At 42.9% G+C, this 24947-nt stretch overlaps 1 long non-coding RNA gene and 2 pseudogenes across 2 annotated transcripts; 2 read left to right on the top strand and 1 right to left on the bottom strand.

The window, feature by feature from the left end:
- Positions 1 to 14: 14 nt before the first annotated feature.
- LOC121830144 (dolichyl-phosphate beta-glucosyltransferase-like) lies at positions 15 to 9992 on the top strand (annotated as a pseudogene). Its single transcript, XR_013052063.1, has 7 exons — positions 15 to 165; positions 396 to 768; positions 863 to 909; positions 6517 to 6585; positions 7257 to 7349; positions 9164 to 9277; positions 9685 to 9992. The product of XR_013052063.1 is annotated as a dolichyl-phosphate beta-glucosyltransferase-like (transcript).
- On the top strand, positions 2397 to 5900 carry LOC102919885 (splicing factor 3B subunit 2 pseudogene; annotated as a pseudogene).
- A 7455-nt stretch (positions 9993 to 17447) lies between the features above and the next one.
- On the bottom strand, positions 17448 to 22869 carry LOC143273850 (uncharacterized). Its single transcript, XR_013052064.1, has 3 exons — positions 22153 to 22869; positions 19961 to 20068; positions 17448 to 18879 (listed from the first exon to the last, which is right to left on the bottom strand). It is a non-coding gene; the product is annotated as an uncharacterized LOC143273850 (long non-coding RNA).
- Positions 22870 to 24947: the final 2078 nt, after the last annotated feature.

The following is a 24947-nucleotide window of genomic DNA, read 5'->3' as shown; positions in this document are numbered from 1 at the left end:
ACACACGCATACACACGCGCGCGAAATAAACGGCGAGACTGTAACAGTCCAAGGCTCCCGGCATCATTAGATGGCGTGGGTGTGAGGCTGGGAGCGCCGTCAGTTCTCAGACGCCCAGTGCCTTGCACTCCTGGACCTGCCCTCCAAGCCTTTGTGGAGCCACAGGTACTGGGGTGGCCTCGGGTACCTGCTGTGGCCGGGCACGGCCGCGGGGTGGCGCTGAGGGCGGCGACCTTGGGCCAGCAAGGCCCCTTGTGTAGGGCTGGGCGATTCCACACCATGCCCCACCAATATTAAGGTATCAGCACAATAATATTAATATTAATATTAAATAATATCTGCACAGTAAATATTAAAAGAGGTCAATGTAACCTGCTTTCCACGTCTGCCTTTAGGTTCCTATCGCTGCATTTATAACTGCTACAAAAATGCCACCATGTCACCAACATGAAGAAGAGAAATTCTTCCTCAAGGCCAAAGGCCAGATGGAAACTACCCAGCATCTGGGACTCACCTACCAAACAGCTGTCTGTTGTCATGCCTTTGAAACTGTGTAACTTCTGCTTGAGTTCCTTCCCTAGTGGGTCCTTAGGGAAGAAAAGGAACCATGCAGTGTTCACACTCACTGAGAAGAGTGTGTGGTTGGCAGCTGGGGTTGGGAAGAGGGAAAGTGAGATGGCAGGATTGAGGTTTCCTAGAGAAGTCCTAGGATGAGAACAAGAGACGTTCTGGGTGAGAATGGCCGGAGTGACATCCCAGAGGGTCTTGGTAGGTGACAGGCACACCTTCCCTATGTGCATGGAGTATGCTGGGCTAGCTAACTCATTTTCAAAAGCAGTCTCTTAAATATTTTTCCCTTTAGTGCCTGTGATGATGGATGAAGCCCTGAACTACCTAGAAAAGAGACAGGTATCACACTTCTCTTTCAATGTCACACCTCCAGTTAAAACTAAAGCAGGTCACCAATTGTAGACCCTGAGCTAGGAGCACTGTGGGAGGCAGGCCCAGCATGCAGCATGCTCCCTCCAGAGGCAGACAAACCAGGAAGCTGGCATTTCTCTGATGTACCCTCCCCCACCTCCTAATTCTCTCTTGCTTGGTGATATATTATAGATTGTGTGCCAGTGAATGTGTGTGGGCTTACTTCTGTGACATCTTTAAAAAGAGGTGTATGTGTGTGTGTATATTCATGTATAGAGATCCATTGGAGTCTTTATAACAGTCTGTAGAACTTTGTTTCTCAAATGAAATCACATCGATTAAGTGATAATGTAGATATAATTCTAAACAGTCTTATTACATAAGAAACACAGAGCCAAATAAAGAGTTAAAAGCCCAAGAGGTCAGGGCACTAGCGAATAGCCTTTAGCTTACCAGATGCTGCCATCCTTCCCCTGAGTGAGAACACCTTCTCCTGTGTGACCCATCTTTTTATTGCCTTTCTGTTCTGCCTTCTCATTGGTTCTAAACCCAACCACATGACTTCCTCATCATTGCCTGTCTATACAGACCTCCAGGTCTCTGTGGTTGGTACTGGGATTAAAGGCATGTGTCACCAAGCTGGCTATATCCTTGAACATACAGACTCTGCCTGCTATGTGATTGGATTAAGGGTGTGTGCTACCACTGCCAGACTTCTGCTAAATGGCTCGCAACTTTATTAACATACAAATAAAATTACATTTCAGCACAAATAAAATATCACCATATGACACAAAGTTATAATCTTAAAAATTTTTAATTATAAACTAATCACACAAAAATAAAATATTTTAGTACAACCTTCCCTCAAAAACAATCCCAATATTGGGCTTCATTACATCTAAACATGTATGCAGGCACTCTAACATCCTAGGCAGTCTGTTTTTTTGTTTGTTTGTTTGTTTTTGTTTTTTAAAACAGGGCTTCTCTGTGTAGTTTTGGTGCCTGTTCTGGATCTCACTCTGTAGATCAGGCTAGCCTCGAATTCACAGAGATCCATCTGGCTCTGCCTCCTGAGTGCTGGGATTAAAGGCGTGTGCCACCACCACCTGGCAAGATGTCTATTTTTTAAACACTTGCATTTTTTATATTCAGAAACACAGTAATTCATATCTCTCTTTGGAGTTGTCTTCTGACAGTTTAAGATAGAGTGAGCTTTATACCCCATCTCTTTCTATGTCTGTCTAGAACATTCCTTATATTAGTTTGCTTTGCTTTGTATTTTAAGACAGATTTCTTGACTGAAAAGGACTATTGCAGACTTGAACTTGTGTGAGATAAAGCAGAAGTGAACTGGGCTCCTCTTGTAAGGCTGAAGAGTGGCACACATGTTGAATCTCCCTCTGTCCTAGACCTCAGGGACTTCTTTCTCATACATGGCTCCCCTTCCCAGTCCCCCTTAGCATCACAGATACATGCTGCCTCCACTCACGTGTTATGGGGCAGATGTCTACCCATCATCTGTCCTGTTCCTTCTGAGCCTTTCGTATTTCATGTGGTTTGTTGCTACTGTCTGTATCTGTTCCTAGCAAAACTAGAACACCTGTTGCTTAAATTAAAACTTTTTTTTAGGGCTGGGAAGATGTCTTAGCAGGTGGTGAAGGTGCTTGCTGTCCAAGCCTGATCACCTGTGTTCATTCCTGAGACCCCACAGTGGAAGGAGAGAACCAACTCCTGTGGTGATATTGTGTTCCCCAATATATTGTGCACCCTAATAAACTTATCTGGGGTGGGGTCAGAGAACAGAACAGCCACTAGATATAGAGGCCAGAAAATGGTGACACTCACACCTTTAGCATTCCAGAGGCAGAGATCCATCTGGATCTCTGTGAGTTCAAAGCCATACCAGAAACAGCCAGGTGTGGTGACACACACCTTTAATCCCAGGAAGTGATGTCAGAAAGCAGAAAAATATACAAGGCATGAAAACCAGGAGCTAGAGTCTGTTAAGCTTTTAGGCTTCTAGCAGCAGTTCAACTGAGAACCATTTGGATGAGAACTCAGAGGCTTCCAGTCTGAGGAAACAAGACCAGCTGAGGAATTGGCAAGGTGAGGTGGCTGTGGCTTGTTCTGCTTCTCTGATCTTCCAGCATTCACCCCAATACCTGGCCCAGGTTTGTTTTTAATTAATAAGACTGTTTAAGATTCATGCTACAGTTGCGGCCGCCACTACCTCCAAGTCCACTATGGCACCTGGGTTGCCCAGGAGCTTCAGGCCAAATTGGCGGAAATAGGAGCTCAGATCCAAGGGAGTCTCGAGGAGCTGGTTGAGCGGTTACAGACCTACACCCGCCAGACTGGCATCATGCTGAATCGACCGGTTTTAAGAGGAGAGGATGGGGACAAAGCTGCTGCTTCTATGTCAGCGCAGATGTCTGGGATTCCTAAGCCACCACCACCTATGGGACTCTCACCTCCACCACCTCCACCGCTTCCACCACCTCCACCAGGCCTTGGCCTTGGCTTTCCTATGGCTCACCCACCAAATTTGGGATCCCCACCTCCTCTCCGAGTTGGTGAGCCTGTGGCATTATCAGAAGAGGAACGGCTGAATCTGGCACAGCAACAGGCAGCTGTGTTAATGGAGCCGGAACGACAGCAGGAGATTGCCAAGATGGGCACTGCTATCCCTAGGCCTCCTCAAGATATGGGTCAGCTGGGTGTTTGTACTCCCCTGGGACCTCGGGCAGCTGTCCCAGTAGGTCCTGTGGTTCCCACTCCCACTGTTTTGCCCATGGGGGCCCCTGTTCCTAGCCCTTGGGGTCTCTCCCTACCCCCTGGAGATGAGAATAGAGAGATGGATGATCCCTCTGTGGGCCCCAAGATCCCCCAGGCTTTGGAAACGATTCTGCAGCTGAAGGAGAGCCGTCAGGAAGAGATGAACTCTCAGCAGGAGGAAGAAGAAATGGAGACAGACAGACACTCATCTCTAGGACAGTCAGTATCAGAGACTGAGGAGGACACCGGGTCCATATCCAAAAGAGAGAGAGAGAGAGAGAGAGAGAGAGAGAGAGAGAGAGAGAGAGAGAGAGAGAGAGAGAGAGAGAGAGAGAGAGAGAGAGAGAGAGAAACCGGAAGCGTCGGGACCGAAAGAAGAAAAAGCCCCAGCGGGTACCGCCAGCATCCGAGAGAAAGACTCAGCTTGATCTCGAGGCTCTGACTCCCCTGCTCCTGATGTCGAGATTGAATATGTGACTGAAGAGCCTGAAATCTATGAGCCCAACTTCATCTTTTTCAAGAGGATTTTTGAGGCTTTCAAGCTCACTGATGATGTGAAGAAGGAAAAAGAAAAGGAGCCAGAGAAACTTGACAAAATGGAGAAGGCTGCAGTCCCTAAGAAGGGCTTTGAGGAGGAGGAACACAAGGACAGTGATGACGACAGCAGTGATGATAAACAGGAAAAGAAGCCAGAAGCCCCTAAGCTGTCCAAGAAGTTGCGCCAAATGAATCGCTTTACTGTGGCAGAACTCAAGCAGCTGGTGGCTCGGCCTGATGTCGTGGAGATGCATGATATGACGGCACAGGACCCTAAGCCCTTGATTCACCTCAAGGCCACCCAGAACTCCGTCCCTGTGCCACGCCACTGGTGTTTTAAGCACAAATACCTGCAAGGCAAACGAGGCATTGAGAAGCCCCGCTTTGAGCTGCCAGACTTCATCAAACACACAGGCATTCAGGAGATGCGAGAGGCCCTGTGGGAGAAGGAAGAACAAAAGACTGTGAAGTCAAAAATGAGAGAGAAGGTTCGGCCCAAGATGGGGAAGATTGATATTGACTACCAGAAACTGCATGATGCTTTCTTCAAGTGGCAGACCAAACCAAAGCTGACCATCCATGGAGACCTATATTACGAGGGGAAGGAGTTTGAGACACGGCTGAGGGAGAAGAAGCCTGGAGATCTAGCTGATGAATTAAGGATTTCCTTGGGGATGCCAGTAGGACCCAATGCCCACAAAGTCCCGCCCCCGTGGCTGATTGCCATGCAGCGATATGGGCCACCCCCATCCTACCCGAACCTGAAAATCCCTGGGCTGAATTCACCTATCCCTGAGAGCTGTTTCTTTGGATACCATGCTGGTGGATGGGGCAAAGCCCCAGTAGATGAAACTGGGAAGCCACTTTGTGGGGGTGTGTTTGGAGCCAATGCTGCTGAATTTCAGACCAAAACTGAAGAAGAGATTGATCAGACCCTTTGGGGAGAACTAGAACCATCTGATAAAGAGTCCTCAGAAGAAGAGGAAGAGGAAGAAAATGATGAAGATGAGCTAGATGAGACTGGCTTTATTATGTCTGCGGACAGCGGCCTCATCGCTCCTGGGGGATTCTCGTCTGTGCCAGCTGGAATGGAGACCCCTGAACTCATTGAGCTGAGGAAGAACAAGATTGAGGAAGCAATGGATGACAGTGAGACACCTCAGTTGTTCACTGTATTGCCAGAGAAGAGAACAGCCACTGTCGGGGGAGCCATGATGGGATCCACCCACATTTATGACATGTCAACGGTTATGAGTCGGAAGGGTCCAGCCTCTGAACTGCAAGGTGTGGAAGTAGCGCTGGCACCTGAGGAGTTGGAGCTGGACCCCATGGCCATGACCCAGAAGTATAAGGACCATGTGCGGGAGCAGCAGGCACAAGTAGAGAAAGACGATTTCAGTGACGTGGTGGCTGAGCATGCTGCTAAACAGAAGCAAAAGAAACGGAAAGCTCAGCCCCAGGACAGTCGTGGGGGCAGCAAGAAATACAAGGAATTCAAATTTTAGGTCCCTCGTACATCGCTGGCTTTCCTTTAGGCCCTTTGTCTATATGTCTGGGTCCCCAAAGCTAGCCCTGTACTTCGCTAGGCTTGTCGTTTCATGTTCTTATTTTAGACTTGTTTTGTAAATAAAGCCGTTTTCCCAAGGTGGGAAAAAGATTCATGCCTCAAACTCCTGCAAGTTGTCCTCTAAACTCCCTGCATGCGCGCGCGCGCACACACACACACACACACACACACACACACACACGCATACACGCACACACTATTAAAAATAAAATTGAGAAGTGTTTTTTTTAATGATTTTTTTTTTATTCATTATGTATACTGTATTCTGCTTGCATGTGTCCCTGCAGGCCAGAAGAGGGCACCAGATCTCATTACAAATGGTTGTGAGCCACCATGTGGGTGCTGGGAATTGAACTCAGGACCTCTGGAAGAGCAGTCGGTGCTCTTAACCTCTGAGCCATATCTCCAGCCTGAAAAGTATTTTTTACATTACAGTTTTACAGGCTGGCAAGGTGGCTCACTGGGTAAAGACCCCTGCTGCCAAGCCTGACCATCTGAGTCTGATCCCTGTGAGTCACATGGTAGGAGAGAGCCGACCCCCACAAGTTGTCCTCTGACCTCATTTGTGCACCATGATCATTCCCCCCACACACACATACACATGTACACACATGCCCACAAACATTAAAGACAATTTAAAAATACTGTTATATCTTTATTAATCTCTATCATAATTTTTCCAATTATGAATTGTTATTTTTTGCTTCTTGCAGGAACAGGACCCTAGGTTCACTTACGAGGTGATAGTAGTTGACGATGGCAGTGGAGCCCAGACTTCAAAGGTAAATGTGTGCGCTTTTAGAACGGCTGGTCGACAGGAAACTTGGAGTCGTTTAGGACGTGTGGCTATTTCCACTTGCTGGAGGAACCCAAAGCTGTGCTCATTACTTCCTGTCGCATTTTCACGTCTGTTCTTAATAAAATGCCCTGACCAAAGAAACAACTTCAGGGAGAAGGGGTTCATCACAGCAGGGAAGTCACAGAGGCAGGAGCGTAAGTCAACTGGTCACATCACATCCACAGTCAAGAGCAGAGAGGAACAGGTGCACCCACACTGCCTGCCTGCTTGCTAACTTCCTTCAGTCATACAGTGTTCAGGCCTAGAGAATGGTGCCACCCTCAGTGGGCTGTGTCTTCCAATGTCAGTTAACGCTCAACACAATCCCCCATTGAAATGCCAAAACCAAGCTATCACAAGAAGAGTGAGCTGCAAAGGTGGTGTCTGTGCCCAAATGAAAACCCCCGAGTCTGTTTGATTGTGGAATCTGAGTTATTGCTCACCTTTCTGTTTATATTGATGATGTGCATCCTGACTGACAGATGGTAACTGTACATGTGTATGGGTCACAATGTGGCATTTCAGTACATGCATGTAACATGTTCTGATCATATTAGGATAGCGCATATCCCGTTCTCCAAGCTAACTGTATTCTGACTTTCATGTCACCAACAGGTCACTTTAAAATAATGCCAGAAATACGGAAGTGACAAAGTGCGAGTGATAACTCTGGTATGGAATCGTGGGAAAGGTGGTGCTGTAAGGATGGTAATAATTCTCATTTTTGTGTAAAATATAAGGTGTTCTGATCACCTCCTTTTTGGCCTATAATGCCTTACATCGATAGCAGTGTTTGAAGTGATCAACAACTTTAATAATTCCATATTTGATTTGATAAAGTGTAAGCTTCATGCTCTGTCTGTAATACACCAGATGACACAGAGAACCTTTGTGTTTGTGTGGAGTGTCATTGTCAGCTCTGCCGAGGCCAGAGTGGCAGCTCACAGAGGACGGCGCTCTCGTGTGTTGCGCTTTCCTGCGGAAAAGTCAGGTGACTCCTGGGTCTGCTGACGTGGAGCCCTGTGCAGCAGGGAAGACGGGCCTCTGCACAGTGGAGTGGAGATGGGTAGCTGGAGGAGAGGCTCCTGGGAGGAGCCTACAAGGCCCGAGCCCAAGGCCAAGGCCTGTGAGGTAGAAAACGAGTTAAACGGAAAAATGGACAAAGATCCAGTGTGTGTGGAAGGAAGTCCAGACAACACCCTGAGATGACTTAGGGTTTCCCCCAAAAGAATCCCTGAACCAGCAGTGCGGACTCTCCTCAGCTCTCCAGGTTGTCAACAGAGGTCCCGGCTCTCACCTTTCACTTCCCTTTCCTCGGAACACAAAGTGACTCTGGGAGCGTTTCTGTCACCTCCACATCCCATACAGAAGGGGAAAGGTGCTGCTGGCTGCTTTGCCCCTATAAAGTACTTTCCAAACCCCCCTTCCGATCACTTGTTACATCTCAGGGGCCAGGAAAGTGCCAGAGGCCATCCCACTTCCTAGAGAGAGCGAGGACTGTTTTTCTTCATTTTCAGTTTTTCTTTTTCTTTCCTGGTTGTCTTTAGACTTAACGCAGAGTAAGACTTGAGAAGAGGCATCAGTCCTCCTCCAGGGTAGTGTTGTGTGGGTTTGGTTTGTTTGCACAGTGGGGGTGAGAAGACAGAGGAGGGGAGGATGCAGGGCAGAGGCCACAGGCAGTCTGGGTCTGAGGGAGATGGAGGCATCCTGAGGAGGGCCCAGCCCTCGCCAAGGGTCGATGATGAGAGTCTGTGCAGATGTGGATGAGTCATTTCTGCAGTCAGGGTTGGGTGCTGACAAAGGCCCTGGATCACTCCAGCACACACAGAAATTAATGTCCTTGTAAATATCTGCATGTGTGGTTATGGTTTGTACTAAGGACCAAACTGATTTTACCGTGTCACTTGCCCCAAGGACAGTAGCGGGCAGTGTAGGACCTGAAGTTAGTGATACACCTTTGCCCTGTTCAGCAACTCATTTAAAACACTAAAGGCACCATTATAAAGAAAACTCATGTTTCACTGTGCACTTCTCAAGAATATGAGGCCTCAGACTGGAAATCCTCCTGCTTCCACCTCCTAAGTGGGGATTACAGATGCAGAGCCACACCCAGAGCATATGTTATTTCTGTTTGGGGACAGGTTCTTTCCTGTATTGCTCAAGTTGCCTTGAGTCACGTGAGCACTGTGACTCACTAACATGGGGCACATAGATGGTGTGACGTGTGTCCTGCTTTCTGTGTTAGTGCTGAGGATTTCCTTTCTTCCTCCTAGTTGCTTGTATTCAGACTTGGTACTTTCCAGGGTATGAGGAGGAGGAGTCTGAAACATTTGCAACAATAGAATGGACAGTAGACACATGTGGGGACTTCCTATCTGCTTAGCTGTGAACTTTGGCCTCCTTCTGCCATGTTATTCCTAATACTTCACTCTTGGGTGTCTTAGAACAGAGTGAACTGAAATGCCACCAAGTTTGAACTTAGTTCTAAGCAACTCTCTTTCTCCTGGAATTTGTGAATACAGGGTGTATTCAGTTCTCGAGGAGAGAAGATCCTCATGGCTGATGCTGATGGAGCCACAAAGTTTCCAGATGTTGAGAAATTAAAAAAGGGGCTGAGTGATCTCCGGCCATGGCCTGTAAGTATAAGAACTCACTGCACGTGATAGTCAGGAGCATAGGGCTCAAAAGTGAAGTCAGAATTTACCTTAAGTTGAACTTTCTCTTTGTTTAGAAACAGGTTCTCACTGTGTAGAGCAGGCTGGCCTTGAACCCACAGAGATCACCTTCCTCTGCCTCCCAAGCGCTGGGATTAAAGGTGTGCGCCACGCACCCAGCAGAGTCCTCTTAATAAGCATGACTAGCTGTCTGCAAGCTATGCGTATTCTGAACCCCTCAATAGACTTTACAAATACTATAGTAACATATTTGTAAATATTATTATTTTCAAAGTGTTTCTAAAGGTGAGACATTCACATTGAAAATGGATGTATTGATGTGTGATACTTAAATATTAAAAAGAATGGTGGTGTTGTCTTTTCCCCAGGATCAAATGGCCATCGCTTGTGGGTCTTGTGCTCATCTGGAGAAAGAATCGATTGCTCAGGTGAGGCTTCCCCGAGCTGCCATGGACAGTAGCTCGTTAACCTTCAACCCCCTGTTACATGCACATGCACATTTTGTCAGATATGGGTTCCTGTGTTTTCTCTCAAAAATGAGCTTCCCTTCAACTTCATTGAATTTGTGGAAGATTAGCTTAAGTGTACACAGGACGAGTGAGGCCTTACCTTAGGATGTAAATGTTCTCAGAGTTGTTTCTAAGATACAGAGATGATCATTTGATCAAGACAGACTTTTCTCAACAAAAATTTATTTTTTTAAGATTCTCTCTCTCTCTCTCTCTCTCTCTCTCTCTCTCTCTCTCTTTCTCTCTCTTTCTCTCTCTCTCTCCCTCTCTCCCTCTTTCTCTCTCTCTCTTCCCCTCTCTCCCTCCCTCCCTTGTTTTGTGTGTGTGTGTGTTGGGGGGCACCTACAAAGGCTAGAAGAGAATGTCAGATCTCCCAGAGCTTGTGAGCCCACCCCCAAGTTGGTGCTGGGATCTGGACTCAGGTCCTACAGAAGAACAATGTATGCTCTTAGACACTGAGTCATCCCTCTAGCTTTGTGTCTGATTTTAACCTGCCCGATTGCCCTCAGTGTTTGTTATACTGGCGCATATCAGTGACCCCTGTGTTGTGCATTCCTGAAACAAAATCCAAAATTTTGAAGACCAACATGATACCATGAAGGGGAGTGTGCCCCAAATATAGAATACCTTTAAAATAACCTTCTGTATATCTACCTAAGGTGGAAATGAAACATGGATTTCACATTTAGACTCTTCCCTTTCCCCTAACTGCCGTGTGTGTGTGTGTGTGTGTGTGTGTGTGTGTGTGTGTGTGTGTGTGTGTGTGCATATATAAATATTCTATGCCAGGCGGTGGTGGCACACGCCTTTAATCCCAGCACTCAGGAGGCAGAGCCAGGTGGATCTCTGTGAGTTCGAGGCCAGCCTGGTCTCCAAAGCAAGTTCCAGGAAAGGCGCAAAGCTACACAGAGAAACCCTGTCTCGAAAAACCAAAAAAAAAAAACAAAAAAAAAAAAAAACAAAAACTAAATAAATAAGTAAATAAATAAATATTCTATATTATGAAAAACGTACAAACTCTGAAATATTTCTAGCCCCAAGCGTTTGTGATAAGCTCTATTCAGAGTGTATTTTGAGTTTTGTTGAGTTTAAATATTTCTCATTTCATGTCTCTGAAGAAACCATTTAACTGCAGAATGTGTTTTAGAAAGATACATGTCACCAAAGACTGCAGGTGGAGGCTGCTCTTTTATAGATCATACTAAAAACGCCAGAGCAACTCACAGGATAAAACATTTCAGTGAGGATCTCTCTCTCCTCTCTCTCTCTCTCTCTCTCTCTCTCTCTCTCTCTCTCTCTCTCTCTCTCTCTCTCTCTGTGTGTGTGTGTGTGTGTGTGTGTGTGTGTGTGTGTGTGTGTGTGTGTGTGTGTGTTAGAAGTCGCAGTCAGGGTTTTCTCTTTCAAATGGAGATCTTGAGTGTGAAGTCCATAACCATCATGTTCACAGTGGTTCTTCACCGAGAGTAGAGAAGAGCCAGTGTCAGTGTGTGGCTGAATTACCTGGGGAGGGATTTATAGTGTGTAACCGCAGCCAGTCCATCACTGAGTCAGACTCTAGAATGAGACCAGGGCCTGCCTTTGCAGCAGGCCACAGATCTATACATGTTAATTCTACAACTATTAAAATAAAATTGAATGTCTCCCTCCATGATTCTGAAATGAGGTAGGAGGAGAGTTTAAACTCTATCAAGACAGGGACAGCAAAGTTGCGAACCCTCATGAGCATGGAAACCAGACTCCTTTGTTGAAGGGCAAGGCAGCAGACTTCACTGGGAAGCAGGGAGACAGCTCTTGCAGTTGGAAGGGACTCCAGCATGAGTTTCCCTAGACACTCGTTTTTCAGAAATAAGCCTTTTTTACAAGATTTTTTATCTTTATTTTATGTATATGAACGTTCTGCCTGTGTGCATGTCTGTGTCCTGCATGTATGACTGACTCTTACAAAAGAAAAGAGGGCACTAGATCCCTGGAGCTGGAGTTGCAGATATTTGTGAACCACAATGTGGGTGCTAGGAAGAGAATCCAGGACTGCTGCAAAACAGCCAGGACCTTAATCACTGAGCCATCTCTCCAGCTCCAAAATAAACAGTTTTTGATATCTACTTAATATTCTATGTCCCATGCAGTTCTTATTAATGAACTGCTATAAGCGAAAAGAAAATATTAAAAAATTAGTATGTATATATGTATGGTTATGACTAACATAAGAAAAACTATATACAAAAGTACAATAACTATATACAATATATACAAGTAATAAATACCTAAACAATGTCTAGTCCATTTATATTTGACAAATTCAGAGAAAATAATTCCATTATCTATCCTATTTTGATAAATCCAAAATGTATCTAATTCACTTTCTATCCTAATTAATCTTCAACTATAACTAACTAATCTTCAACTCCCTCAGAGATCCAAGAAGGAAAATAATATTACCTAATAAAAAATAAAAACAGGAAGTGCATGCAAGCAGCTTCCAAAAAAATTGTGAGTTGACAGAAACAGCCAGCTGCTTGGACAGTCACCTGAGGTTTCTCCGCAGTGTTGGGGCATCATCTTCAGCCTATAGGCTTAGTGTATCGGACAGACTCATTTGTGAAGTAGGATGTACACCAGGTCAATAGTTCCACTTCACATTGGGTGAGAGCAGTCCATGTACCAGAAACACTTGAATTCCACTAGTGTCATGTCATTATGGTGATAATTTATTTGTACTTAATTGTGATTTTATTTGTATGTTAATAAATAAAGTTGCCGGGGTGGGGGTCGGGGGTCAGAGCTATTAGAGCCATAGCAAAAGCTGGGCGGTGGTGGTGCATGCCTTTAATCCCAGCACTTGGTAGAAGAGCTAGGTAGATCTCTGTGTGTTCAAGGATACAGCCAGCATTAGAGACACATGTCTTTAATCTCAATACCAACCATAGAAGACCTGGAGGTCTGTATAGACAGGCAGTGACGATGCAGTCATGTGTTTGGGTTTACAACTGAGAAGCCAGAACAGAAAGTCTATATAAAGATAAACACACAGGAAGTAGCTCTCTCTTGGCTGAAGAGACTAGCTGCAGCAGATGGGTAAGGCTCTTAGCTCTGATCTCTTGGCTTTCTTCTTTGCATTGGTTCTGTGTTTCTTATTTAATAAGACGGTTGGTTACATCTACATGTCATGATTCAGGATTTTAAATTCTGGAAATTGTTGATGGATTTTTAATTCAGCTGTTCATTCTTCTTGGCTGTGTATATGTGGCTTCATCTCCACATTCTTCTCCACATCCCTCTATTAAATGCCAGTCTACTATTGAGAGGCATGAGCTTAGTTACTCTTCAAGAATAACTATTTCAGCTGCTGTTCCACTGCACATCAGAAGCCATCGGCCCACTGCCTGTTCAGCTGCCTTTGAAGAAAAGGGCACTGTACCTTTTCCGGATTGCAAAGGCCACTTCAGGGATGGTGTCATATTGTCCTGGCCTCAGAAGATGCCTTTTGATAAAGCCATAACCACACTTGTTTTGGCAAGAATCAGTAATCCTTTATTTCATGTCTTGTCTGTCCATTTTGCTCTGTTGATTCAAGGATACTTTGTTGTCCAGTGGCTAACTTTTGCCACAATGAAAAACTCCATATGCAGTTTTTTCAATGCCCATATTTTCTCTGAAGTAGATTGGTACTGCACGCACAAATGTGAAGAACCAAACATAGTCACAGTGATACTGGAGAAACAAAGCAAATGCATTGAAAGCCCCCTGGGTACCTGCCCAGTGAGGTTTTCTTCCCCAAGTCCAAAAGAGATGCTACAGGCAGCTGGGATCTAATCTGAGGGATATCAAATGAATCTACATACACTGAGCTTTTTTAGTCCATTCACTTTATTCTTCTAAGTCAATTCTACCAGTGTCATGGGGGTACCAGTCTGTATACACTTACAAGCAGTAAGTCTTTGGCAATGCAATGTGAGGATTCAAGTTTTCAGGATCATAGAGAAAGTTGATAAGATCCATACATAGAGCAGTAATTGTCAGCTTTCATTTACAACCCAAAGGGGAAGTGACTAATGGAGTTCTCTGGTAGGGTCAGCTAAAATTGGCTAAAATTAGAGGAATATATGTGCTCAGACTATATTCTCAGAAGTGGCTAGGTGAAAGGTTAGGAGTCCATATGTTAGTAAAAGTCACGAGTAAAGTAAATTGTCTTTTTTCCTTTGGGGCCGCTACTGGGTCAGGTATCTTGGCAGCACCATTTTCTGGCAGGGCGGGGGATGTGTTCTCAGTTACTAGGCATGTGCCCTGTGTAACAACATGTAGCATTTGGTTCATAAATGCACTTTCACTCTGAGTCATGGCTAAAGGGAGGAATCTCTAGAACTAAGAATAACACCTGGGCTATGGAATTAAAGAGGAGGATTTAAGCTTAATTTGCACAAGAAACAAAGCTTGGCACCTATCATCCGCCTGGCGTTGGTGGTTGTCTCATTGGGTCCGTGGAAGTATTTACCTTATCTCAGTAACTAGCAGATGGCCATCCTGGTAATTGTAAGCAGTAAATTTGTTAAATTAGGGTCTTGTGTTAATAAACCAGAGTGAAGGTAAGGAGTTAAGGATTTAAGGTTAGTGAGGTTAGCTTTTCTTATCTGTAGGTGAGATGAGCTGTCCTTAGATGTTTGGAAAGTGTCTCAGTTGAAATACTTTTGTCTGGAGATGGCATTGGCCAGATATCTGCTAATGAAGATGATTGTAGAAAGGCAGACTCTAAGTCTATGCTAGAATAAGAAGAACAAAGGCCTGATTATGGGGAAGAGGTCTTTGTGGTGATATTTTATTTGTGCTCTAACAAATAAAATTTATCTGGGGATCAGAGAACAGAACAACCACTAGATTAGACATAGATGCCAGACAGTGGTGGCACACATGCCTTAATTCCTGTCACTTAGGAGGCAGAGATCCATCTGGATCTCTGTAAATTTAAGGCCTCACTGGGAACAGAGCCAGGCGTGGTAGCACACACCTTTAATCCCAGCACTTGAGATTTCATGTCTTTGCTTGGGGAGGACACATGCCTTTAATCCCAGGAAGTGATGGCAGGAAGCAGAAAGGTATATAAGCCATGAGGACCAGAACTAGAGGCTTTTAAGCAGTCAGCTAAGACCCTTTCGGGTGAGGACTCAGAGGCTTTCACTCTGAGGATTCATGGAAACAGGATTGGCTGAGGAGTTGGCGAGGTGAGGTTGGCTGTGACTCTTTCTGTTTCTCTGATCTTTCAGAATTTACCTTAATATCTGGCTCTGGATTTTTTATTAATAAGACATTCTAAAATTTATCTGATTTGTAGTTATATGCCCTTGTGAGTGCTTGCAGCCATGAAAACTAGAAAAGGTGGTTAGATGCTTGAGGCTGAGATTTCAGGCAGTTGTAGAGCAACAGGCTTGGGTGATAGAGACCCAACTCAGGTCCCCTGCAAGAGTCCTATTGACACCTGAGACATGTATCTCTCCCCCTGGAAATTTCTTACTGTTAACCTGACTAAATTTTGATTTACCTTGTACACACACACACACACACACACACAACCTCCAGGCATGTCTGTGTATTTCTAGACAGCCTTAAATGAGGTAAGTCTTCCCAAATGCATTGATGCATGTCCCAGATTGGCCAAAAAGATTACATAATGCTGAAATCACCTAAGCACCAGTTTTCATTTCTTTTTGCAAACACACTGCTATTCTCCAAGGTCTCTGCTTGGAGTGGAGATTCTAGGGTCTTTGCATCTTACTAAAATATTTTGTTAAAATTTCATACATATTGCAAAGAAAAAGAAACTACAAAAAGCAAACAGACATTCCAGAACTAATATGCTACCAAGAGGAACAGGGAATGAATTGAATCAGTGACTTTACAGGTACCATGATTATCTCTTGGTTTTGTTTATTTGTTTGTTTTGGGATGAAAAGGAGGAGGAGTTTTGTGGCAGTGGTTGAAATGGGGTGCCCCTCTAATTTCAGGTATCTCAAAACTTGATATTCTCTTTTTGACACCATTTGGATGGTTTAGGTGATTTGGGTTCCTAGAGGAAGTACGTCATTGGTTGGAATTTAGGGTTTCAAAAGCCATGAGCATTTCCAGTGCACTCTCTCTACTTCATGTTTGCTGTCCAAGACAAGAACCTCAGCTCTCAGCTTCCTGTTTGAGTTGCTTGTCTGCCTGTGGCCATGCTCCTCTGCTGTGATTGTGAGGATTCTAATCTTGAAGCCCCAAATAAACACATGCTTCCAGAAGTTGCCTTGGCCATGGTTTTATACCACAGCAATAGAAAGTAACTAAGAGAAGAAGTTGGTTTCAGGGCTAGCAAATCATGTAGAGATATCTGAGAAGAGGGAATCTGAATTGAGAAAATGCCTCCATAGATTGGCCTATAGCGTTGGGAAGTCTATGGGACATTGTCCTGATTAACAAATGAATTTCTAGGCCCAAGATCGCCAGGATGGTGCCAGCCCTGAGCTATTCACCATGGGTTATATGAGAAAGAGAAATAGATGCAAGGCAGTAAGCAGAACTCTTGCATGCCTTCTGCTCCAGCTCTAGCCCTCCAGGGTCCTGCTCTGCTTCAGTGGGAGCCCTGCCATTTCTCAGTAATTGACTGCTAACTGGAAGTATATCATGAAGGGAATACTTTCCTCCATAAGCTTATTTTTGTTAGTGTTTCATCACAGCAATAGTCACAAAGTAAGGCACTTGCTAAGTTGAACAATACTGAAAATTGTCTTTTGATTGAGTTGGTGGAGTTAAGTCAACTTTACTAATCACTTACATTCCTTCCCAGGATACACCTAATTTTATGTTTGACCAGTCTTGCACAAGATAGGAAAGAAATGATTATCAGGAAGATCACACTCAGATGATTGCTGTATTTCATATGCAAATAGTTCAGAATGGTTTTGCTTTTTGTTTTCATACCTGAACATATAAAGGAACATATTTGAATAGAATTGTCCATATGGAGGAAGCATTAATAATTGTTATGAATAAAAAAACACATATTTTATTGCTCCATTTGAATTGAACATGCAGCTTGATATAGGCTTGAATTTTATATTGCCAGTAGATAGGTAGTTGAACAGTTTAAAGGGTGGGGGGAGATTGATTTACATAGCCCAAGCCAACTAGAGTCCTAGATGAGTAAGCTATTCCTTGTGCTATACTGCCCCATTGTGAGTCACATGACCATGACTTCCTTCCTATGGACCTTATTCTTGGAATCTACTAGCTGAAATATACCCTTGCTCCCTTACAAAGGTTTTGTCTGTCATTTTAACACAAAACAAGAGAAGGTGTTATATAAGTCTGAACTTGTACATTCAGGATTTACTATTTATTTTTTGATTTTATCAGTTTTCTGAATTTAGTCCAAAATGTTTTGATCATATTCAACTCCCAGAACTCTTCCTATAAAACTATCCCCACTGAACTTTGTACCCTTCCTTTGTTTAAACCCACCATGTCCAATTTGTTAGTTACAGGTTTTCTCAGAAGATTTATATATTAATGACTTAATCCTTCAGGCTCTTCTACTGGGAATTAAGTTTTAATAGATAAGCCAAACTGTGACCAAGTTTTAATAGATAAGCCAAATGGACCGTGCAGCTGTGACATTAGAGGGAATATAAGACCCCGTCTTTCTCTCTGGCTGTCTCTCCTGCTTTTTCCCTATCAGATGAGTTATGTTTGTTCTCAGGAATTTTTCCCCCCACATGAAGTATTACTCTCAGGCTCTAGATAAAGCAAGCATATCAATGATAAGCTGGAACATCAACAACACAAGTTAACATGAACTGTGTGTGGAGCACTGGCTCAGCAGTCGTGACCATTGGCGGCTGTCTAGGAGGACCCAGCTCTTGCTCCCAGCACCCATATTTTGGATCACGGCCATCCGGAACTCCAGTTTCATGGGATCCAATGTCGTCTTGCTTCCAAGGGCATCTTGCTTTCAAGGGCCCAAACTTACATGTAGGCAACGTAAAACTTACATCAGAGTAAAAAATAAATATTTCATTCATGCTTCATTCAAATTAAAATAAACATTTTTGTGCTAGAATTATGGCTCAGTAGATAAGAACACTGGTTACAAGTCTAGAGGATCCAGGTTGGATTCTCAGCACGTCATGGTAGCTCACAGCTGTATGTAACTTTAATTCCAAGGAATCCAAAGCTTTCTTCAGACATCCAAGGGCACTAGGCCAGGTTGGAATATACAAACTTACATTCAATCAGACCATTAATAACACAATAATAATTTTAAATACTTTAATAATACCAATGTTTAATTTTTATGAGTGGATCCTTACAGGTATGCTGTTATCCAAATGAAAAGCTGCCTGGCATAAGAGCTGATAGACAAGATTTTGCTGACTGAGCCATAAATGGCAAATGGAATACACTGTATAGAGCCTTGGTGCCCATAGGCTCAATCCACACAGTAATGTGACTGAAGACCAGAGTAGCTGGGAATAAATGTCACTCCTAAGGATAAGAAAACTACTTTGGAATATTTGTCCAAGTCTATATCATTTCCGTGTTTGTCCATGGTTCTGAATATTCGTTTGTTGAACCCCAGCACTTACCTCTTTTCTCATCTCTCATCTCTATGGTTCAGGCACATTGGATTCTCAATCCCAATTAAGAAAGGAATGATTCACTTACTTCCAATCCACGTTAACAATTTCCCTTCCCTGAAATAGACCAATTCCTCTTCCACCTCACAAGAATGCAATTCAAGGGTGTCCTTTAACAGCAATGATCTTGTCCGAGTTATGCCCAATTATTGGATCACAGTGGAGACATTGTTCCCAAAGGCAGAGAACAAGCACTCTTACCTTTTTTGAGAGATCATCTCCAAATCCCGAGTTGCAAGAAGTAGGCCTCCATAGAAGATTAGGGGCTATGCGAACTGACAACCCATAAGCATCCATGTGATTAATGGAAGAATGCCTTTTAATCGTGTATAATACACTCATAAGGTATCTCAAGAGGATGAAATTAGTTTTGGGCATCTGTGATAAAAGACTAAACAGAGAAAAATGCGGAAGTTATGCTTGTTTGTCCTACAAGTAATGTTACTTATGAATCTGTAAGTACCAAGAAAAAGAAGGGTAAATCTTTTATAGACTAGTTCATGGTATTATCAGAATTCAAAAGAAGTCAAGAATACAGCTAAAATATTTTCTGCAAATCACTTCTGTGTATAGAATCATGGAAAGTTTTTGAAAATTATGTATGTATGACTATGCACCACATGTGTGCTGGTTGCAAATAGTCATGGGGATGCTGGGAATGGAAACATCCAGAAATGTTAAACGCTGAACCATCTGTCCTCTCCAGACACCATGGAGATGGACACATGTAATATGTAACTTAATCAAACACATGTAACACTCACTTGTCGTTCTGGAATGTGATGAGCTGAACAGGACTGATGAAACTAAGCCATGCACTTATAAAAGCTGCTTCTATAGATAAGGCTGAGATGCTAGAGGCCTGGCTGGTAATGGGAGCTCAAAGCTCCTCTGTTACCTAAGAAGTCATTCTATGGAGTATTGTAAAGGAAAATGTTTCAAAGAAGTTGAAGTTGAACCTGACCTAGACTTCTCTAGCTTGCTATAGTTGAGAATGTTGAATTCAATAACAGCTTTATATACCAATCCATGTCAGATATTCAGCATGTGAAATATCATTAAATATTTTATAGTAATATTAGGACAGAAAAAACTCACAGGCATCATACACACATAGGCATGCACACATACATGCACACATACACATCCTTTTCATTTGTCTCATGCAGGAACACAAAACTGTTCTATATTCTATACTGGCCTGGACCCAACTATCTAGCCAAGGCTATATGCCAAACCATGACAATTATAATGTTTGCAGCCTCCCAAATGGTGAGATGACAGGCATGAGGCAACACACATGACTGAGAAATGCATCTGTTTATAAAGTGACTCTACATGTGTGAGCAAAAGAAACCTCTTGGCATGGGACATCATTTCAGTGGCTAATCTTGCAAATACAAGCTAATATATCTTTAAGAATATATCACTTCTCTTTTGTGTTGTTCCCCAAGTGATTAATGTATTGTTACCTTTGGATAGCAGCAATATTTTGATTCAGAAATCCTTTATCAGGGACTTCAAGCCATTTTTGTATAGGTCAGAACAAAACAAGCTTCCTTGTATACATCCGACACATTCTTTATATGTACAAAAAAAGAAAAACAAGAATCATAATAGTCAATATACATTGGAAAAATTATTAAGAAACATTTTTGTTGAAAAAAATCAGTTTAGAACAGTGGTTCAGGACCTGTAGGTCCTAAATCCTTTGGAGTTTGCATATAAGACATTTAAGTTACAATTCATAACAGTAGAAAATTATAGATATGAAGTAGCAACAAAATAATTTTATGGTTAAGGGTTGCCACAACACGAGGAACTGTATTAAAGGGTCAGAGAATTAGGAAGGTTGAGAACCACTGGATTAGACCCCATTTCCTTAAAAGATTCCCAACAAGTCATCTACTCAGAATCTCAGCTCAACTGTGGATTGAAGCAGGAGCTTGGGTTTTCTCATCTAAGACTGGAGTCAAAGGAGCAAAGTCTGGATGTGGTGGCAATGAAATAAACCTACTCTCTGCTAAAAGTGCTCTTCCTGGATATAAGCACCCAGAAAAACAGGCAGGGTCAGTAAACACCTCATCCTGATTCTACAATTTGATAAATCAGAGCTTTTAATTCATATTCATGGTAAGAAAAGTCCTAATGTGCATGTAGAGCTCTGCTTACAGGCACACTTGGAGTAGGGCTGAACTTTCTCACCTGACCTCCTTGTGTCCCATGTGAGAATTTCTCAGTTTCACATTGATTCCCTTAACTGTGCAAAAATTCAACTCTTTAAATTGTAAGCAGCAGCTTGTGTGATGGACGGCAAAGTCCTTTTATCTGATTCCTTCCAAACCCAGGGTTTGATTGTGTATATACTGCACTTTCAAAAGGCTAGGGACACTGATGTGTGAGGCTTAGGTGGGCGTGGTATTACACACTTAAAATCTCAGAGCTCAGAATGATGCAGTGAGACCTTAGGTTAGGGGTTAGAGTGGGTTTCAAAGACAGATGAATCTCTAAATAAATGACCAAACTAAAATAAAATGGGAGGAATCTCTATTTTTGGTAGGAAAAATAGCCAGATATCAAATTACCTAAAAATAGCTTAACATGCACATATCCACTTTTCTCACTAAATAGCCAAGAACAGTTCAGGCTTAACTAGTTCAGGAAACACCACCATCAACTTTCATGTTCATGATTCAGTAAAGGTTGACTCATTTCAATGTTTCCTGATCTGTAAATGGTTAAGCATGGGTAGAAGCACTAAGGAGAGAAAAATGAGAAAAATGGACAAATCCCAAGTCTTCTTGTACCTTTAATGGGCTATGAATGCACAGGATTGCCTTGGTAGTCACTGATCTTCACTTTCTTCCCATGGTGTGGTCCCAACTTTCTGGCAATAAGAGCAAGTCACACCTGGCAATCTCTGGGGTCAAGGAGAGATCCAGCGGTACCTTTGCCTGATATTACTAAGCTTGCCTACTCTCAGGGCATTATCTCTCCCCTTGATATCTGGGTCACACAGAGTCTACGGAGAGGTGAACTCAGAACAAACCCCAGTTAAAATAAACAAATGGTGTTTGCTGTAGAGCCACTGCTTATAGACAGCTCCATGGCAAGTTCAATGTGGTAGACTCTTCATGAGTAGGTTAGGCTAATTCTTGCTTATCTGACATGGGATTGGGATGGCAACATCTGGTAAATGTGAAAGTACTTGCTTATTTTTTGGTAGAGAAGGAAACAATTTCATGTATGTACTTGACAGAGTGCAGCATCCAACTCTTTGTGAACCTGTTACTGGTCTTTGGTGGTCTAGTCATATATATATATATTTGGTAAGCAGGATTTAAGACGAGATTTGTAAATCACACTTTTCCCACTATTACTGTTTGTTTTGTTATTTCCTCACATGGTGAGGTCAGAAGTGAATCAATGGAGTCCTTTGCATATGTTAGGCAAACCTAACATATGGGGAAGTTATCTTCTAACAGGCTCTTCAACTGTGTCTTTGTGATAAATCCTTTAGCTTATCAGACTTTTATCTACCAGGCCTATCATTCTGAGGTCATTGTGTAAAGGAGACTATCATCATCAGTTTATCTCAAGGAAGGAAAGTACTTAAGCATCTCTAGAGGGACGCTGAGTGTGGAGGATGCTAAACTTTCTTCACCTTTAAGACAGATGCAACAACAAGGACAGATTCCTCAGTCAAGCTGAATTCCTCCCCATCATCAAGCTTTTCTTTAAGAGTTCAGAAGGATTTGTTGGCTATTGTTCTGAAGATTTTCTCCATATATGGTCCCTTTTCCTCAATAATAGAGCGTGTGTCCTGTGTGAGGTAAAGGAAAGCTTCTGTTATTATAGATCCATGCTTTGGAAGCACCAGTGTGTCTCTTACTGAGAACCAGAGCAAGGGCAGGCACAGGTGCAGAGCTACACCTGGGAGGAAGGAAGATTTTGAATTTTTCTTTAATTTTTTCTTTCTTTTTATAGCTTCAAGATATATCTTCTCCCTTAATTACTTTTCCTAATTTGGAACACTGGAATTTGTTGGAATCAGTTATTCCTCAGCACTGACTCACACTTTTGTCCCCCAAGCGTTTTGGTGAATGGTCCCCTCTTACTCTTGCCTTCTCTTCTATGAAGATCTTTCCCAAACCTGCCATCCTCAGTTTCTATTGGTATATTTCCCTTCCAGTATCCCAGCTGTTATTATTACTTCCTGTCCGTCCTGGGCCCTGTTATGAGTCTTAAAATCTGTGTTTTTAAGAAATTTCTATCTTATTACCCTTCCTTTGACAGACTCTCATTTCCTTCATCTGTGACTTTTATTTCCAACTATCAATGTCATAAGATGCTGTCACAGTCAAGAACTCAAAGGAATATCAGTTCGTCTTCCATGTTTTCAGTATGTTAAAATGACTACCATACATAACCTTTACTGAATATTTTCTCTACTATCAAATTTGGGATGATCATAATCATGATTACCAGAAAATTTTGTAAAATACACAAGGTGTGGGCAGTAACTATCATGTCTCTGGCATGATAAACTTGTTCATATGCAGCATAAATTCCTGAAACTGAGTATAGTGCTAAAATGGATGCCACACAGTAAATATGTATTTTCAATGGCAATTTAGTAATATTTAAAATAGCTCATACCATATTTGGTGGCTTGTAAATATATTCTACTAGGATGAAAGGGTTGATATATAACACATACCAATGCTTATATATAATTCCTTTAAAATATAAAACATGACACTCTAGATATTTTGAATTATAAGATAGAATAATCTCAGAAACAGTGATATTAAGGAAGATCCCTGAGTAATACGCAGTCATGAAAGAATTGAAGTTTGGGGACTCAGAGGGTCTCACCCATAGACCTATTTCCTCTAATAAACTTGTGGGTTTGGGTCTTTGTGGAAAATAGTGGAAGACATGGAAATACTGTAGGTTTTTGTTATTATGCTTTTGTTTGTTTTATTTTGTTTTTTCAGTTTCCTTGAATTACATGACTCTAACTTCAGCGCTATTAATTTCTTTGAGGCACTATTTTAAAAGAATCTCACCCTCTGGACAGGTTATCTAAATATTCATCAATTTTACAATTCACTGAAGACAGAGGTTCCCAGAAAATATGTTGAAAAGGAGAGCTTGTAGACACCCAGAGTGAAACTCACCAATATTAGAGTAAACAGATTGCCATCTTCACACACACTCAGGAGAGACATCCGTAAGAGTTGTCTCTTTATTGGTGGTGAAGGGGTATCAGGATTTACAATGAGTTGGTCTTCATTTGGGGCTGGTGGGGTGTAAGAATTTCCAACCTGCTGGGCGGTGGTGGTGCACACCTTTAATTCCAGCACTCGGGAAGCAGAGCCAGGAGGATCTCTGTGAGTTCGAGGCCAGCCTGGGCTACCAAGTGAGTTCCAGGAAAGGCGCAGAGCTACACAGAGAAACCCTGTCTCAACCCCCCCCCCCCGCCGCCCCGCAAAAAATTAAAAATAAAATAAAATAAAAATAAAAATTTCCAACCAGGTGTTCCTCATTTGGTTCTGGTGGGGTGTCAGAATTTCCAACTAGGAGTTCCTCATTGGGTACTGGTGGGGTGTAAGAATTTCCGACAAGTTGTTCTTCCTTTGGTGCTGGTGGGATATCAGAATTTCTCACAAGGTGAGAAATTTCTCTTTGGTGTTGGTGGGGTGTCAGAGTTTCCAACCAGATGTTCCTCATTTTTTGCTGGTGGGGTATGAGAATTTCCATAAAAATGTTCCTTATTTGGTGCTGGTGGGGTGTAAGAATTCTCAACCAGTATTTCTTTGTTTGGTGCTGGTGGAGTGTCACAATTTCCAACCAGATGTTCTTCCTTTGGTGCTGGTGGGTGTCACAATTTCCAACGAGGTGTTCCTTGTTTGGTGCAGGTGGGTTTTCAGAATTTCCAACAAGGTTTTCTTCTTTTCGTGCTGGTTGCTGTGAGAATTTCCAACCAGGTGTTCTTCTTTTGGTGCTGGTGGGGTGTCATAATTTCCCACCAGGTTTTCCTCATTTGGTGCTGGTGGGTGTGAGAAATTCCAACCATGTCCCTTGTTTGGTGCTGGTGGGTGTGAGAATTTCCAACAGGATTTTCCTCCTTTGGTGCTGGTGGGGCGTGAGAATTTCCAATGAGGTGGTCCTGGTTTGGTACAGGTGATGTGTCATAATTTCCCACCTGGTTTTCATCTTTTGGTGCTGGTGGGGTACAAGAATTTCCAGCCAGATGTTCCTCCTTTGGTGCTGGTGGGTTGTGAGAATTTCCAACTAGATGTTCATCATTTGGTCCTGGTGGGGTGTGAGAATTTCCAATGAGGTATTCCTCATTTGGTGCTGGATGGGTGTGAGAATTTCTAAAGAAGTGTTCCTGTTTGGTGCTGGTGGGGTATCAGAATTTCCCACCAGGTTTTCTGCTTTTGGTGCTGA

Source organism: Peromyscus maniculatus, chromosome 6, assembly GCF_049852395.1.
Source record: "Peromyscus maniculatus bairdii isolate BWxNUB_F1_BW_parent chromosome 6, HU_Pman_BW_mat_3.1, whole genome shotgun sequence".
Taxonomy (NCBI): Eukaryota; Metazoa; Chordata; class Mammalia; order Rodentia; family Cricetidae; genus Peromyscus; species Peromyscus maniculatus.
This window is presented reverse-complemented; position numbering and strand designations above follow the sequence as displayed.